Source organism: Miniopterus natalensis, chromosome 2 (assembly GCF_054644295.1).
Source record: "Miniopterus natalensis isolate mMinNat1 chromosome 2, mMinNat1.hap1, whole genome shotgun sequence".
NCBI lineage: Eukaryota > Metazoa > Chordata > Mammalia > Chiroptera > Miniopteridae > Miniopterus > Miniopterus natalensis.
In genome coordinates, this window is record NC_142082.1 from 5369237 (window position 1) to 5388797 (window position 19561).

General features: G+C 42.5%; 1 long non-coding RNA gene across 1 annotated transcript in view; it reads left to right on the top strand.

Annotated features, from left to right (window-relative positions):
* Positions 1 to 19561, top strand: part of LOC107541970 (uncharacterized) — a 1179532-nt gene that overhangs the window by 662105 nt on the left and 497866 nt on the right. Inside the window, exon 4 of the long non-coding RNA XR_001603661.2 lies at positions 16898 to 16938. This is a non-coding gene — a long non-coding RNA (uncharacterized LOC107541970). The remainder of the gene's footprint in view (positions 1 to 16897; positions 16939 to 19561) is intronic.

The window sequence follows — 19561 nt, forward strand, 5'->3', positions numbered from 1 at the left end:
TCCTTCTCTCTGTATGAAATATTTGGAATTTACTCCCCATTTCAACATTCTTTGATCTTTAGTAACATGCAGGCAATAGCAGGTCACAGTTAGGAAAATCCTTTCCACTATAGGTCATATTAGTCCAAGGGCCGAGTCTATGTTCATGGACAAGAACAATTTGAAACCCTTTAAAGTGCACAGAGAACAGATACTCTAAAAACTAATGACTGGAAAATGAGCTTTATAAAGGAAGCTTAAAAAATCAATGTTACTTCATTATTAGAATATGTTTAGAGTAGACTTAACCCACTAACATTGGCTTCTCTTCAAGGTCTAATCTTGAGTGTGGTTCTTGGCTACTTTTATTTTTCTTATAGTACCTTCCAGGAGGCTCTGTAAACCTGAGCAGCAAGTGATTTGATCTCTTTTATCACCATTCATATGCTTATTTGGCAGCTGTGCTCTGTGTGTGTGTGTGTGTGTGTATGTGTGTAAGAAAAGTGTCAAAGGGAGACCTTGCTTTCTGAAAGCTGGACATTTCCTTGTGGAGTCACAGGTGACTTCTCTATACAAGTCAAAAAAAAGATCCTTAGTTTGTATTTGGCTGTGAGCTAGCCTGGGCCAAATACCCAAATCTGTATTTCCATATAGATTTCAGTTAACTTTGCCCTTTAGATGAGCTGGACAAAAATACCGCTTGCCCATGACTTCTCCGTACAGTCTTGCATAGGTGTGTGTCCTACACGCCTGGTCAGCAGGGAGCTTCTCCGCTCCTGTTTCAGGAGAGCTAAGCGTCCGGTTAGTGTCAGTCTCACCCACAGTCAACAGGATATGGGAGAGGCTGTGATCTGAATGTCTGAGTGGAAATACTGCATAAAGTTAGTATCTCTTCCGTATTAGTTTAAGATTCTTTCTCACAGGTAAACATTTTTATGTTCCCTATTAACTAGGACTTTATGTTAAAAACTGAGACTATATCGTGCATGTGGGTGAGTGGGAGCCCGTGGGGGAGGCCTGGGCGCACGCGGGCCGGCTTCTGGGGGCTCTCCCGGGGCTGCTTTGCCATGAGCACAGCGTAGATCTGCCCTCTCCTGCCAGGCCTGGTGGATGGCCTGTTCTCGTTTTCAGCTGTAATAAGCCTGAGTATCTGAAGCTACAAGGGTTGCTTTTCATTTCATTTGTTTAGTTCAAGGGCACTCTGATGGGGTGAGGTGTAGAGCAGTTCATGGGAGACTTTCAATATTACTTTCCTCACACCTGCAGTTTTTGAAAACGAGTATTTTTCTAAAAATAAGAGAGAAATGTTTACAAGGGCCTCTGGAACTAATTTTTTTCCCCCACCTCAACCAATTTGTAGGATTGAGCTGAGCACTTTGGAAGCAGGGGGTAAAGCAAAAACTTGCTCTGGGAGATTTAACAAGCCTTCGACGATGGAAACATATTTTTGTACATTTGCTCCTCTTGAATGATTTATTGAAAAGCCTATTGGGTGGTGTATATAAAAGCTTATAGTGAATTGTTTTCCTTTGCTATTAACATTATATTACTCCAAGCTCAACTATGACATTTAACGCTTTCTCCGGCTCTGTGCTTGCTTGAGATTTAGTCCAATGTCTATGGGTTTGTTTTCTTCATTCTGGTGACCCAGGGATGTCCTGTGGCCTTTATTTACCCCCCCTCTATATATAGAGGCGGCTATGCCTTAGGTATTCCTTAAGCTCAGAGTCTGTGGTGCGTATTAGTTCCAGAGCATCATCAGGCTGGGAACTGTGTTATCTATCAGGCGGTCTATTTTGAGATTTTTTTAAAAAATGTGTCATGGTACCCTGGAAATTCTGGGGATCTAAAGGACCCAATGAGGCCCAGTTCCCTAACCCCTGTAGCTCAGTAATCTTGCTAGGATTATTGATGGGCGACTTCCTTGTCATAGACTCCTGGGACTACAGGGTGAAGTTGGCTTACGTCTCGGCGTGATCTGCCTGAAAACCCTTGTGTTCATTTCATCCCACAGCGAGGCAGAGGAAAGCGTCCCAGAGGCCCCTTAACACAATTTATTCGCGACTTCCTATCTTCTATCCTTCAACCATATGATTTTTATTTTTATGTTTGTATCTCATGAAAAGTGTAGCTATCATAGGTGCTCAGCCCATAGGTGTTGGGCAGGATGGGAGAGAAAAGAGCATTAACCAGTTCCTGAAACATCAGTCTAATTGGGGAGATTTTTAAAAATGCACATGCAAAAGGCATCAAATAGCATTTCTTAGCTTTCGACTTTCTTGGTTTGGGAAATTCCTTTATTACAGTAATGAACCAATTTAAATCTACCTTAGTGTAAGAGAGCAAGAGCCATATATTTATTCATTACCTACATATTATATCTCGATAATGGATTTTCAAGATAACTTCAAGAAATATATCCTGCATTTGCCATTGGAACAAAACCATACAGGTGCATTTTACATTATTTTGTTGGAGTGAGGACTTTAAAAATTCACCAAATATTAATGTAATAAAGTACTGTGAACTGTATATTTTGTTGTGATTTATAGCAAAAAAATGAAAAACACATAGAACTCTACTCTAAACCAATAACTGATGCTTAATAACAAGATAAATTGCAAAGAGCCAAAGGTAGGGTAATTACACAATTATTGCTTTGTGGTTGTTGAAAGTGTGGCATTAAAGGATTTCTCATATGGGCCCTGGCCTTTGTAGCTCAGTTGGCTGGAGCGTCATCATGTGTGCCAACAGGTGGTGGGTTCGATTCCAGGTCAGGGCACATACCTGGGTTGTGGATTCTATCCCGGGTTAGGGCATGTTTGGGAGGCAACCGATTGATGTTTTTCTCTCACATCGATGTTCCTCTCTCTCTCCCTTCCTTTCTTTAAAATCAATAAAGAAAATAATTTCTAATGTGACTTTTATGTCAGTAACTAAAATGAAAAAAGGAAGAAAGAATAGAAAAACTATACAAATAATTACAAGAAAGCAAATAAAGACATACAAGTTCCCCCTCCTTGGAACCTGTAAGGACGAGATATTGTAATATGCAGAGTGTTCAGTAGTTGAGAGCCCACTATCCTAGTATTGAGTCCTTTCTAGTTAGGATTTATCCACTAGTAAATGAAATATTTCATTAGAAGTTGGTTTGCCTACTCTATTTAGCAGTGTTTTCCACTGACACAAAGTTATTGTCATCATGACCTTTGAGCTTCTCTGTTTTAGCATTTCCAACAGCTCTGCTTTCTAAGTTGGGGCCCCCCTGGGAGGCACATTCAGCTGAAATGTCCAAATTCTATGGCTGAGGCATAGCTACAGAATTCCTCCTGGATTTGTCTATTGTTGCAGAGAGAGCCTTTGTAATGACCAAGGGATTATAGCACAATATGAAAGGACCTGAAAGCAGCTTTCTTGCAAATCAAGCTCCCCCATGTTCATTGCAGCATTATTTACAATGGCCAAGGTTTGGATGTAGCCCAAGTGCCCATCGTAGATGAGTGGATAACAAGCTGTGGCACATTTACACAGTGAAATACTACCCCGCCATAAAAAAAGAAGGAAACCTTATTCTTTGGGGCAGCATGGATGGACCTGGAGAGCATCGTGCTGAGTGAAATAAACCAGGCAGGGAAAGACAAAGACCATATGATTTCACTTATATGTAGAATCTAATGAACAAACAAACAAAATAGAAACAGACTCATAGACACAGAGCACAGGCTGGCAGCTGTCGGAGGGGCAGGGGGCTGGGGAGCTGGGGGAAAAGGGTGAAGGGGCTGAGCAAACAAACAAAACCTCATAGACACAGAGAACAGTGTGGTGATGGCCAGAGGGAAGGCGTAGGGGGAGGTCGGAGAGGGTGAAGGGGGGATAAGTGGTGATGGACGGAGACTTGACTTTGGGTGGTGAACACACAATACAATATACAGATGATGTGTTATAGAATTGTACACCTGAAACATTTATAATTTTATTAACCCATGTTAACAAACCCATGTTATTAACAATAAGTTCAATGAAAATTGAAAAAAAATGGTCAAAGACTGTTATTTGTGTTCTCCACCAAGCAAAGGGCCTTCTGCCCGGCCAGAGTGACTCAGCGGTTGAGCATTGACCTAGGATCCAGGAGATCGGGGTTCGATACCCAGTCAGGGCACATGCCCGGGTTGCGGGCTCGGTTCCCAGTCGGGGGCATGCAGGAGGCAGCCGATCAATGACTCTCTCATCATGGATGTTTCTTTCTCTCTCTCCCTTTCCCTTCCTCTCTCTGGAATCAATAAAGATATATTAAAAAAAAAAAAAAAGTAAAGGGTCGTCTGAGGATTGTAAACGAGGTGATGTCAGGGCCCAAAGACCCAGGCTTTGTCTTTTTCTTACACTCCAAAAGTAATGGAAATGGAGCTTAATGGTACATAAGTAAAAATAATTAAATAGAAGATAGTGGTAGTGGTGCATTACCTGAGTTAATATACGAGATTAAGAGGCCAACAACCCAGAAAGAACTTCATTATTTTGGTATTTCCTATAAACTAGACAACTATTTCAGAGTAGAAAAAAGCATAGCTTTCACTCTACCATTTTGATTCCAAATTTAAAAACAAAACCTTTATTACAGATTACGTTTCTGGTGTTCTCCTTAACACATGGTTTCAGCACATGTTCTTACTGAAACAGGACAGATTACCCGTTATGCTTCTTCTGGGTGTGCCTTTTTAAGTTTAAAAACTGATTTATTTTTCTTATTGACTGCGTAACCAAAACTAGAGTCAGTGACGGATTCACATGTGTTCATTTTTATGTCCTTAGGTAATCTCGCTATGTGCAGAATTTTTGACAAGCGCCTTGAGCAATGAGCCGTCTAATATTGAAAGCCCATCGTGTTTACAAAGCTGCTGCAGATTGGGTGGCACGGTGGAAATAACGGGAAAAATTGAATTCAGAAGGGAGAAACAGGCCGCGGGCGCTGGAGCTCTGGCTCCCCAATGGTATTTCCTTTAAGGACCAAAAAGCATATGGCTAATTTGACTTGCCAACATTTGATATTAAAATTCAGAATTTAAGAGAAACTCAGAAAAGCACCTCCTTTTTTATTAGTGATTGTCCTCTTCTCCCTCATGGGAAACTCAGGTTTTTCGTCCTGCTTCTGCCACCTTTTTTTTTAGTTGGTCACTGGCAGTGGTGCTGTCCCACCCCGCCTAGTTCCTTGTCAAATGTCCAAAGGCTCACTTGCACGCGTACTATCCAACTTCCCTCAAGTCTTGTAGACCACACTGATTTTCCGCTTCTTTGAGGTTATTTGAAAATGCTGATTTCTTTTTCCAGATCACTGGTTATTTAAACAGATCTCCCCTCGCACCTCTGGCTGTTTCACATGCACAAACCCCGTCCCGTCCTCCAGCGAGGACAGATGTCGTGTCCCAGGCCTCCCTGGTGCTCTCTAGAGCAGCGCGGTCCCATTGAAACGTGTCGTAAACCACATGGGTGGTTTTCCATTTTCTAATAGCCACTTTTTAAAAAGTACAAAGACACAAGTGAAATTAGTTTTAGTGATACCTATTACTTAATACAGCTGAAATATTATTTCAGTAGATAATCCATGTTAAAATATTAGTGAGATATTCTACATTCTTCTTTTTGTGTGAAGTCTTAAAAGCCTGGTGTGTTTTGTGCTCACAGCACATCTGCATTCAGACCAGCCTCACTGCACGTGTTCAAGAGCCACATGTGGTCCCCGATACCACGCTGGACAAAAGCTCTAAACTATCATTTTCTAAATTAATGCAACTAGAAAACTCAGACACAAATATTTTATTAATATATCCAGGGATCATACACAAAATAAGAATGCACTTGCTTAAGCCATCTGAGCCTTTGTTCCAATGAGAAGTTCATGTATGTAGGATTATGCTGAGGGTCATCTTATTGCTTAGGCCTAAATAAGACGCTTGTTCATTAATATTTTCAGAAATATGCACTTATATATTTAGAAAACATCTTAATATCTCGGAGTTTTTTAAAAAGACTCTTAACATTATGTATCTGTGGACAATTTAATTTCCACAAGTTCTGATATAGGGGTTTAAGGCCAATTTTAAGTGAATGATAGGAGCATAGCTCCAACACAGGTGCCTTGCACATACAGAAATGCTAGGGAAAACCGACATCGCCACAGCAAACGATGGTGACACGGAGTGGTGAGGAGAATAGTCAGATGATCTGCACCCCAGTCTCAGCTCTACCACTAATTCAATATCTGTGGCCAAATTATTTAATCTCTCTGAGTCTCAGTATCCTCCAACCCGAAGATAAGAACCCCAGGGCTGCAGTTAAGATCGAGCGCGATAGTGCACCCAGAGGAGCCCAGAGACAGGAGGCAGAAGACACGCGGAGGGCGTGTGACTGCGTTTAGATTCTAATATTTCCAAATACAAGGGACAGGTCACTGGGGCCTGGCTGGAAACAAGCCCCCCTCATCAACCCAGTTCGAACTCTCCCAAGATGAAAGGGAAGTGACTCAGTTTTAATGAATTGCTGTCTCCTAACTTACATCTCACGAGTGGTATTTATTAACACACAAAATAATAAATATAAAAATGTAGGCACACTATAAAAATTGCATATTAATTAGCAAATTATGGCATACTTGAGGAAATTTTAAAAAGGAGACCTCACCTGGGTTCTTAGTAAAAAACTACAAAAGTCTTTGCAAGCTTTGTTCAGACATTGGCATCCGCATTTCTGGGTGTTTTTATTTTATTTTTTCTGATTTTACAAATGAAAAACTTGTCAAAATTTACTTTGAAGGTGTACAGGATTATTAACAACTTGACTGCTTGGCAGGAAGGCATCAAGATTAAAAGTAACTTCTAGATGGTATAAAACTCCACGGTTCCTATCAAAAGACTGGCCCTGAGCTAAGTACATTCTAACGGAGAAAGCGATGCTCGGCTTTGGGCCACTTCAGAACCATTGATCAGTGACGCAGTTTGCTCTCCCTGGGAAGGTGTCCAGAAGCTGCGGCGAGGGCACAGGGCAGATCGGAGGCCGCTCGGCTGCCGTGAGGGTCGAGCTGCAGGGAGCACGTGCCATCGGGGCTCTGCAGTCAGCGCCGCCTGCCTCCGGCCTCCGAGTGCCGTGGGCTGCGGTCCATAAAGCACTAAATGGCTGGGCCGTCGCCACTGAGAGATCAGGCTTCCTCCCTGGACAACTTCAGGGCACTTGAGATCTGCTGGGGCTGCTGCTCTGCTCGTTTCCCAACTTCCATCCGCAGGGAACCTTGGGCCGCCTTGCCTCCCATCAGCTAGCGAAGAGCTGCTCCGGTGACCTTTGGGGCATGGCAGAAAGCCCATCTTTTAATCAGAGCTGGGAAGCGGGGATTTCTACTCTTTGAGGATAAGAGGGCATCCACGAGAACCACCGCAGGTTCCTGAAAGCTCTGCCTCAAAATAACACAATCAGCCCAGTTTCTCCTTCCTTAGCCAAGTCTTTGGCATTCACTGGCTGGCTAATCTAATTCTTTAAGGTTTGAGTCCCTACCCCACTAGCTCTCCTCCCATCGAGAGGGTAAATGATTGAATGAGAAAGATGTTTGAATGCAAGATTTTCTTTTTTAAGTTTTCAACATGAAATTCGACCTAATCTGTATACCCTTACACAAATTCATTTATTTATTCCTCTAAAAATATGAACTGGATGCCTACCATATGCCAGAATGTATTTAAATGCTTCAGATATAAATAGAAGAAGCCCCCACCTGGATGAGGGTTGTGGCTGATTTAGAAAGACAGAAAATAAACAAAGGCATGTAATATAATGTCAAAAATGAACTAAAAGGTGCTATGAAGAAAAATAAAGCATGGGAGGAAGTAAGAAATACAATTTTTAGATAGGATGATCTAGGGTGGTCTCTCTCAAAAAATGACATCTAACTAGAGAAAGAAATAATATCAAAGGGATAAGCTATGTGAATAGATGGGGCTCACCAAGTGCAAAGGCACTGAGGCTCACACATGCTTTGTGTGCTTGGATCACCCCAGATCAACAATAGTGGAGGAAAAGGAAGTACGGTTGGTGGGGAACGAAGCAGGGTCAGGCCAGGCAAAACCTTGCAGACAATAGTCACATTTACTTTCCTCTGAATGCAGTAGGTTCAAGTAGGAAAGTTGACCTGATCTGTGATCAAAATAATCTCTGATGAGTAGTGTGCAGGTAAGGCTTACCTGCAGGCTACCAGAGTAAAGGAGTGAGAGGCAATGGCCCCTGGGTCTTGGGTGGTGAGCACTATCAGGTTCAGGATACGTCTTAAAGAAAAACCCAACTGAATTTGCTGATAGGTTTGATGTACAATTTAGGGAAAGGACCGAGTAAGGGAAGACTCCAAACATATTGTCAGGAAATGAGTTAATACATATTCTTTACAGAGCTATTAGGCACTAATTAGTATATAGATGTACTGGGAGCTAAGTAATTTCAACAAATAACATTGTTTACAAAAGAGAAATTTGAGGTGGGGAGAATTACCATTACCCAATTTGCAATTGAAATCACTGTACAGTTTCTTCAAATAGCAAGATCCTTTAGTGCAGTTAAAGTGTGATTCAATTATTATAAAATCCATTTAGAAAGAATTATTCGGGAACATAAATAAAATCTACTTTCATTAAGCATTGGGGGAGAGTGTGCAAAAGGCACACTCTCCCCTGCCCAGGGCATATAATTAGGGCAACCGTCATAATTGTTGAACCCCAGGAAGGATGCCTAGTGCTTGACATGGCTGATATCCTCTGCACTCTTAAAAGTGTATTGATTTGGACAGTAAATTATAGACCAATTCTACAGTATAATCAAAATATTAGAAACTTATGCACAGCAAAGAAACAATCAACACAATGAAGAGGCAACCTTTGAATTATGAGAATATATTTGAGAAACATACGTCAGATAAGTGGCTAATATCCAAATTATACAAGTAACTCAAAGCAAAAAAGTCGAGTTAAGAAATGGGCAGAGGACCTGAGGAGACATTTTTTTCCAAAGAAGACATAAAAATGGAAAACAGGTATATGCAAAATGCTCAACATCACTAACCATGGGGAAAATGCAGATCAAAACTACAATGGGACGTCGCCTTGCATCTGTTAGAAGGGCTGTTAACAGAAAATGAGATAAGCGTTACCCAGGGTGCTGGGAAATGGAGACCCTCCTGCACCGCTGGTGGGATGTATAGTGGTGCAGACACTATGGAAAACAGTATGGATGGTCCTCAAAAGTCACAAACAGAAGTGTCCAGCATCCCACTTTGGGGTGTATATCCGAAGGAAGTGAAATCAGTCTTGAAGAGATTTCTGTGTCCCCATGATGGATGGATGGATAAAAAAAATGTGATAGAGATTCAGAATGCTATTCTGAATATAATACTGTTTTGAATATAATCAGAATATCATCCCACTGAAATATTCGGAATACTATTGAGCCATAGAGTCCAGCCATGAACTAGAAGGACATCCTGCCATTCGTTACAACATTATCCAACCTCAAGGGCATTACGCTAAGTGAAATGAGTCAGAGAGACGAAGGCAAATACCGTTTGATCTCACTTACATGTGGGATCTGAAAACTCCTAAGAACATCAAGCTCACAGAAACAGAGAGCAGAATAGTGGTTGCCAGGGGCTAAGGGGTGTGGGAAATGGAAGATGCTAGTCAAAGGGCACAGACTTCCAGTTATAAGATGAGTAAGTTCTTCGAATGTAGCCAAGTTTTCTTTCGTACTGAACTGTGCCCTGAGTCCTATCAGTAAACCATAAATAATTCTTAATAATTCTCAGGAAGAGACGCGATGCATGCCACGATCTAGACAATTACAGTAGTGTTATTATTACTACTAATAGCACTACTGATATTACCACCGTCGTCATTAACGGCAGCAATTTTAAGAACTATATGCTGTGGAAGAAGGAAAAATGAAGTGGCTTAGATTTTGGCCCCGAAGAACTTACGATATGCAAATAGTCATTGCTCACCATACTCGGTTGATTCACATGCCTTAATATAAAGAAATTTAAAATTCTAATGAAAGCTGACAAAAGGTCTCATTTTTAGGCAAGTGATATTACATGACATTTTCTCTTGCAGCTGGGGATTTCAGGGAAGTTTATAAATATTACCTTGATAAACTTCACGAAATCCCTCTCAGGTTGGGTGTGTAAAGCTAATTTGCAGATAGTTAATAAAGAAATAAAATCGACATCGTGATGAAGTGACTGGCTCCAAGTCAAAGTTTGTTCTTACACTGTCCTTTCCAGCTGGGTATAGCGGGAGAACCCACCAAAGGCAACACTGTATGGGCTTTTTCATAAGTATTATGTTATTTCACTCAACATGAACTAGTCAAGCAATTAGAGTATATTCTAGTAACTTCACTTTTCAGGTTAGAATAGGGAGGCTTCCAAAATGTAAAGTACTTCCTGCCAGTTATCCGGCTATTTTATCACCAATAACAGTGTTTTTGGAGGAAGCATTGCTAAGAAAGTATATAAGAGACACAGTTCAATGGAACTACGTTAAACCTGAAGATTTTCTATGACTCTTAGACTAACAAGAAGCTAATTATGTGTTGTCACATTTTTAATAGCAAGTATTGTATGAAAGGCAATACACACATATTATTTTTGACCATTGAATTTTATTCTGAATAAGCTTTGGGAAATTTAATCACTAAAAACACCCTGTGGTTAATCCATTTTGTGTAACTTAGGATATGTTTAATAAGGCAAACAGTGGTTCCCAAATTTATCGATTTCAATGGTAGATTTTTATATACCCCATTATTCACAAAATAACGCACATTGGTCTAGTTGTAAAATATTTTTTTTTTGAAACTATTTTAACTCACTCAAGATAAGTCATTTCACAGTTGATTATCCATTCTTTCATTTTCCTCTCTGACGTTGCTCCTGTTCTCCCCAGGTCCCTGCCTCCCACCCCCACCGCCACCTCCTCCCAGTGATGTGCTTTTCTTGCCCAGAGGTGTGCTGTGCGCCACCCCCCAAGTCTGCACACGCCCCAAACCTCCCTGCTCCCCTTTCCTGCTACCAAACCACAGGATTTGTCTGTATTTGGAAGCAGTGAGGAAATACATTTGTTCCATTTGTTGGGGTTCTGGGGAGGCACAGTGGGCGACCCCTTCTCAAAATAGTTGTGGTTTCAGGAAATCTCTAAAGGCCTAAAATTAGCTCCAAAGAGTTGGCCTCCAGTTGGCTTCACGCACGTGGCGGCTCCGTGAGCATCTCGGTTCCCGCAGCATCCCCGGCGCCTCCCCCGCGGTGGTGGAGCCGCCGCAGAAGCAGAGCCGTGGCCGTGCGGCTGGTGAGGCCGGGAGCAGGCTCCCTGAGGACGGGCCGGGAGCGGGGCCGCGCTGTGAGCCCCAGTCTGCCTGCGCCGGGCTGTGCTTTTATCCGCTGTGCTACACTCTCTCCCCTAAAAACCGTTGCCTACTTCGTCTACTTTTCCAAAGTGATTTTTAAAGTGATTATGGTTACGATACGGGTCGGAAACCGCTAGTGTTCAGCAGGGAATGCGTGCATTTTATGTCTAATGATTGTGGTGTAGCTATCGCAGCGCTGCGTGGCCCAACAGCGCTTGGCAGCATGTACAGTTCCCTGTGTTTATTATCTTGTTCAACATGCCCCTGAAGCAGGCAATGCTGACTCCATTTTACAGATGAGGAACTGAGGAAAAGAGAGAGATGTTGGCTCTGAGAAGGTGCCCCATCCAGTGTTTTGCAGAATTGGGATTCAAACTCTTATTTTCTAAAATATGGCCAGTACCCTTTCCAATATACTACAGCTGTCTTATATTAAGCTATTTCAAAATACAGAAATCACAAGATAGATTTATACTCTGGAAATCTCCCCCAAATGGGCAGACTTTTAAAAAACCTTGCTTAAGAGAAATGAGAATTTCTGATTTGACACGAGCGAATCAGAGAATATTTTTCTATACATTTTGGCTGTTAGCTTGATCCCTACTATCAGCAAATATTCAGAACATTGAAGGAACGTCGTTGGTCCCATGCTTTGCTATTTTCACAGCTGAATGTGACAGTCATGTTAGGACATGACAGATTCAGGAGATGCAAGTCGTGGCGGTTGTCCCTTGCGTGGCCCGGCTGCGCCTCCAGAAGCCAGCCTTCCTCCTTACCCACGCGTCTCTCGTGCGCACAGGCGCAGAGCTCTAGGCCGTCTATGACACGTCCTGTATCCGAACGTGAAATCAGTGCCACTTTTCTCCCACAGCTAGGCTCCTTTGCCTCCCTGTGCACCTCTCAGGAGCCTCACCGCACGGAGCTGCATGGCTGGTCAGCCTTCTAGCAGATTCCTCCATCACTGCTATCCTTCCTCTTTCCATTCTACACTCTACACCGGAGATTTTTTATTAAAACAGTGTTCACCATTTTATGTTAATTAGGAATCCTATGGCTAAAATAGACAAAATTCTAACGCACATTGGCTTATGAAAAAGAAAAACTGTGGGAAGAACAGTAGTTTAATTTGGGGTTTACAGAATAACAGGTTCAGGTAAGGGCTTGGCTCACGGCACATAGGGATGCGGGTGTTTAAGTGATGCCATCAAAATCCTGACCTCCCCCTCCTGGGGGGTCCGTGGGAGCTTCATTCTCAAGTCACCTCTCCACCTTGTGTGCTTAAGTTCTTGCCAGTCAAGCAACTCCAGTGGAAAGACAGCGTCTGTTTCCCATAATTTTACCAAAGTCCCAGGTTGGGTCTCACTGTCCGGGTTTGATCCGTGTGCACATTTCTGACACAACTGTAGCAAAGAGATGAAGACGCAGGCTGGCCAGTGTGACTTACATGCTCTGCCCGGAGCTGAGGCCGCCAGTACCCTCCCACTAGTTTTCTAATTGCTTAGGCCAAACATTTTGGTTTCATCCTTGGCACTACTTTTTCTCTCATTCAATATTCAATTGGTCAACAAAATAGTTAGGTTCTAGCTTCCAAATACCTTCAAAATCTGAAAGCGTCTCCTCACTTCACAGGCACCACTCTAGTCTAAGCCTCATCACCTCTCTCCTAGACTCTAATAGGAGAGCCTTTCATTGACCTTTGTGATCTCTCCTCCCCTCCCCTATGTCAGGTTATTCTCAACCCACCACCAGAACGCTCCTGTCCAAATGGAAGTTGGATCATGCCACTTTTCTTCTGAAAATGCTCCAAGGACATCTGGCTTTGAGTAAAGGCCAACGTTCTTATTATGACCTACAAGCCCCCTCATGTTCTTGGTCTCAATGCCCTCCAACCTTATCTCCTACTAGTCCCCCCTTGTTCACTCACTGGCCTTCTAGATTTCTTTTTTTCAATAATCCAGACATGCCTCATCTCAAGGTCTATATGTGCTCCTGCCTCAGATGTTCACATCCCTCTAACTCTGTATAGGTATTTATTCAAATCTAATCTCAAGGAGAACTTTCCTCACCATTTCATCTAAAATTGAAACTTCTCAACTATTTTTATTACCCTCACCTGCACTATTTTTTTCCTGCACTTATTGCTATCCAGCATTGTACATGTCTCCTTCCAACTGAAAACTATGTATATTTTTTGTAATTTCAGTATTCCAGCATATCTAGAACCATGCCAGATATAATTTGTGTTCAATGAATGAATGAATGACTTACTCTAAATTGCAATGATTCTTCCTCCTAATGTCTATAGTCCTATATCATTCATTTGGAATTCAATCATAGTCTGCCCTTTTGTAACTTTTCATGAGAAAATATCTTGGGATTCCCAATTTGATTAAAAACTCATGATATCAAGGGAAAGAATGAAGATGTCTTTTTATCAACCCCGATTCCAAGTTCAGAGGTGTACCCAAAGGTGAATGGATAAGTGAATGAATGAATGATTGGGAAATTCACCAGATGATACAGTAAGATTGGTGAACGATGGGCCATGGAGGCCAATAGGGGTAGCATAGGAGACTGAAATCTGAAAAGGAAAACTTAAAATTGAATATTAAGACAAAAGAGTTATAGGCACCTTACATGGGGAGTCAAACCGATAAGAGCACTGTGACATCTAAGTTAAATATAACTCCCCAGATGAATTCAGCATTCGATCCACATGCCAGCTCCTCTCAGTCAAGCCTCTTGTTTGTCAGAGCTCTATTTGGCAGATGCCAGACACCATTCTGTTAATTTTAAAAAATGGAAACAATCTAAGCAATTGAGACAAATAACAGACCCCAGATAGATTGTGCTCTTTTCTCTATTTCGCTAATGTTCCCACTGAATCAATTCTCATATGCCAAAAGGTTAGGCATTACAATTCTGGAACAAACTATAAACTTAAATAGGCTAATTTCCAAGGGCCTCGTTCTAAAATAATGCAATTTAAAGTGCAATCCTGGAATATTTTAGACTCAATGAATATATATAGTTGCAGTATCAGCTGAGACTATTTTATGCATGTTGAGTCACACCACACAGACTATCTCATCTCTCCCCCACCATGTGGCGTACAAACCGATCAGAGAAGAAGTGTTTGCATCCAGAGCCAGGTCGTGGAGAGTGTCCCTTAGCGGAGTTGAGTCAGCGAGAAGGTGTAAGAATGAACACTGAGTACCCTGAGCAGAGCTAAACTGTATTCCGAAGAGGCCGGTTCGCCCAGCCATGTAGACAGGCTGGTAGGAACCTGCGCAGGAGGCAAGAAACAGGAGATCAGAAAGGGGCAGGACAGGAATTGAGAGGTGATGTGAGGAGTGAGAGTACACTTGGTGAGAGTAGGAAAGGTCCTGAATTGCAGGGAAAGTGGCAGTTCTGTGCCGTGCACACCTGCCCCGCCCCAGTCATCGCAGCCCCCCGGGCCCCTTCGTCCTGCCTGGGCCGCTGCCAGGGCCCTGTTTTGTTTGACTGTGGAAACAAGGATTTGAGCATCCAAAGTGATTCCGCTGAGACTCGCTCACTTGCCACCTGATGTTTGTTAAAACATATCCTGTCCCTGCATCGTCACCATTTCCTTATTTTTGCAATAGTTTCCAACTGCCTCCACTTCCGAGTCTTTACGTTTAGCTCCCCCCCCTCGGGCTTTGCGAGATGCAGAGCCGCCACCTGGAGCCGCCTTCCCCCAAACATAGTGAAACATAGTGACCACGTCGCCCGCACCTTCCAGCATCGCTGCCCACTCGGCGTTGTGGTGTGTGTCCCCCCGTGGCCCTCCTGCGCCTCGAGGTTTCAGCACTTTCCTGTATCCCTCAGACTTCTCGGTTCAGCCCTTGCCTCGGTTTTACTACTCAACACAGCCCCTGAAGCTGCACGGAGAGAGACTATTTGCAACATAGCCCCTGAAGCTGCACGGAGACTATTTGCACCGGGTGAGGAGCAGCTCTTTCGGGGAAATTGCGGCCTGTGTCACTCTCAGAGCCCCGGGCTCCGCCCTCGCATCAGCGATCCCGAGAATCAGGCTCCTCGCCGAGTGCGCTGTTCACCACCCCGGCTGTGCCCCTTTTCTTCCCCAATCAATGTCTCTTCAGCTCCTGTTCACGACAGAGGGTTCTTATGTCTCCCTACGCAGATGACTCTCCTCCTCCTCACCGATCTCATCTGAAAACACGAATTTTCTCTCTTTTCTTTGCCTCTTAATGCCTCTCCCTTCTGTAATTTAACTTTACAATTGTTATTACTGAACTCTGTCAAGTATCTTAACATGCAGCTTGCACAAAAGCTGCTACCCATTTAGAAACTCATCCTGTCGTGGCAGACTCCTCCTAGATCAGGGATCTGGGGCTACGCCTCTGTGCATCATCACGTTCATAGTAAGTCCCTGTGTGAAATTTTCTGAAGATAAATGTAGGTCGGCCTACAGATGTTCACGATAGACACATATAGACCCCCACACAGACGCATTTGAATGCCTATCAGACCGCATCCTGATAGAAGATTGTCTGCTATGAAAATATGGATTCTTCCATAGAATTTGCATCTTTTATCATATAATTATTGTATGATAATACACTGCGCCATTACGGTGTAGCAAAGAAAAGATGCTGAGAGCAAGTGAGGGAGAAACACCTGAATTCATGGTATATGTTCCACACTGTCCTCAGCCACATGAGGGTCCAGTCAAGACTCTGTCCTGCTTTCGCACTGGTCCTCGGATGGCAAAGCACTACATACAATGCTGGTTCACTCCAGCCCCAGCCCTGCCTGAACCCAAACTCTTCTTGCCCACGCCTTGAGGTGTCAGACTGTGCTCTGAGTGCACCTGGAGCATCTGGGTAGAACTGTTACAGCAGCAGAGCTGGCATCCAGGGCACCCCAGTGGCTTCTGCAACCCAGGCTGCAAATGCTCCACCAGTGGCTGCGGGATGGCTGGGGATGGTCCTTTTAGCCCCTAGATATGACTTGTAAAAGTTTGTTGGGAAACCACAGTGATGTAGTAAATCAGTTTCCCTGTGATTGTAACTGAATTTCTGAATATATGTTGATGGTAGTTCAGAATACAATTCCACTGTCTTATTTTCAATTAAATATATGAATCTCCTGGTTGTTTTCCTCAGCATGCATGTAAACAAACTGACAGTTTGAAATGCTTAATACATGAAAGAGTAGCATTTAAAGAAAAAGATAGAATGTATGGTATGCCCCAGTTTAACCTCTGGAATGAGGGATTATAGTATTGTTATTGCCACCATTACTTACCATGATCATATTATTATTGTTAAATTATTATTTACCATCATCATATTATTATTGCTACCATTATTATTTACCACCATCAATGCTATAAATGCATATTATCGAGCCATAGATCATATAATAATGTTTTATCTGTTTTACTCAATTAGGTGGTCTGAGTAAAATAATATTGTCTTAGGTTTTGTTGTTTTGTTAATTGCAGGCTGGTGATGGAACTTCATTCTGTTGACTTCTAGATTCCTTGTAAGTAAATCTATGATTTTTTCCTAAAACTGAGAGGTACTAAAATGTTCCATTTGTTTATTTTTACTTTTATACATAAAACATAAGAATAATTCTAAGAGGCATATTTTTTCTGAGCAATTCTTTTTATTTGCTGACACTTTCTTGGTGCTTTTACAAATGTGGTTGATACATGTGTTCTCTGAATATCAGTGTCAGGAAAGTAACCCTGTGAAAGCTTTATGACAATCAAACTCCTAAGACATTTTCAATAAATAATATAATGTATAATGACTACCATTACTATCAATTAAATACTAAATGAGCTCAGGTTGGAAACTCCAAACAGTGTGCCACACATTCTCTTACTTTATCTGCTGGCCAACTTCCATTCATTCACTCAGTATTAACAGAAATGATACCAGTCATAAGGAATTTCTTTGATATTTACATGGACAATAGATGTCCTTTTAGGAAAACACTATTATGATCCAGTAATAAATAGCGTACATTATAAATTAACTATTTAGAACCCAATTTTTTTAAACAAAATGTATACTGTGTTCAAGTGAATCATTAAGGCTGCTGTTTAGTCAGTATGTTCGCCAGTTAGTACTCGGTATTGAAATCTTCCACGAACAGGGTTGGGGTTGAAAGTCGATGGCGAAGTATTAACATGTGTGGGTGTCATCAGCCCGGGACTCACTCTGAGTGATTGTTGGTGTGGCTGCTGCTCGGTGCTGTCCACTAAGAGGCACTGGCCGGAAAGCGTGTCCGGATTAGGGGGGACGTTCCGGGGAAGGCAAAAGAAGCCGGCCGTGGCCACTTCATGCCTTCCCACCTCTCCTTCGGCATCTTCTGCTTCCCAGCGGGGATCCCAGGTGAAGGTAAAACTCTGGGGGGCGAGGTCCAGCCCTTCTGGAAGATGTGGATGGTTGTGGAGGGAGATCAGAGGCCTGAGTGGCGATCCTCTGTGGTAATAATATTCACTTATTTCACTACTTGTGTATTTTTAATTTTCTAAATTAAGTGTCTGTGGGAATAACACAACTTTTCTCTATTTCTTATATTAATAAAGTGTGATTTTTCTCTTGCAAAACAACCCATAGCGAAACATAAAGGTGTAGATTTTTATACACGTTTTTTAAAATGTTGAGCATGGGTAACGTTAACACATTGTAATTGGACTAGGCTCTGTATCAGGTTCCTAAACACACAAGAGCATCGTCAGTGCATAATAAGCCGTGATCACATCTGTAGACATTTTGGGGCAATAAAGAAGAGGACAAGGCAGGTTGGAAAACAGTCAGCAAGCTCTCAAAACGATGCGACCGCTGGAAGGAAGGATGGGTGGAAATTCAACACCCTTTAAAACAAGTAAGTTCTTCTTAAGAAGGGGAAGAAAGCCGGGTAAAAAGCATGAGGTCTGACATGTTATCATCGCGAATTAATTTTCCAGCCATCATAGGCAAACTGTAAGAGTTCTGATTGTGATAAATTTGTTTGGAATCCGTGGAGTTCAAACATTTATTTTTAGAAGTGTTTGTCACTTTAAACTAATTAAGCAATTTCCTGGCTTTAATGAATTTACTGCTTGGAAGCTCTGACTGTAAATTTGTGAGCCCAGCTGAGTAAAGCCACCCCCGCTGAGGGTGGTCCTGACTTCTGGGGAGCATTTCCCTTGCGAGCCTGTGTTTTCTATGCCTGCTTCCCGCAGTCAGCGGGGTGCCACTTGGAATGCCACCCAGGAATATCAGGGCCTGTCCCACCTTGAATGAAAGTGTCTCCCGCCAATCTTGTGCTTTACGGCACAGCTAAAAAATAGCTCAACTGTTTTATTTTTCTGTAGCCAGTCTGCTTCTTGCATCCAAATTCTCGCATCCACATATTTGCTTGCATCAGTGAATTTTCTTCCAGTCCCCAATTGTGGTGGCTCCAAAGTGAGCCGCGCGCAATGATGCTCCAGGCATGGTACCCCATGCTGTTTCTCTCCCGGGGCGACCATGCTTCATCATTTCTTCTACCGTCTTTTGTGCCTGTTTCAAAAGCCTGCTTTCCTACCTCATCAGACCACTAGTAGGGTTTAAAGATGGTAAACAGTGTCACACTAACATATCTTCCATATACTCTTTCCTCTCCCGGGACCCCATTTCTCCACCTTCGGCCTCTGTTCAAACCGTTCTCATCCTGAAGCCTTCAGCAAGCGTCAGGCCCTTCCGTGGAGCGTGACCTGATGTCCCTCCCATTGTTAACACATCCTGCCACTCTTCTCCTGAGTGTGAGAACACTCGTAAGACATTTACTGTATCGCTTGCAGTTGGCCTTTTATTAGGATTTGTTCATTCCTTGTTTTCTCATTCGATTATATTTTCGGTATTGTGAGAAACTCTAATGCATCGCCTTTCACACAGTTGGTATTCAATAAATATTTATTTACATCAGTATTTCAGCCGCTGCTCTTACAATAGTTTGAGACTTTCCATGCTTAACAGTATAAATCCTGAGAGGTTTCGAGAAGGCCTGTGTGTTTGTTCTAAATAGTCATAGGTTGGGTCTACATTCTCATTTGATAGTTGTTTGCTTAATATTATGTTGCCTTTTGATACTTTTATCTATCGCAAATGCTTCTGAAAAATGTACTGCC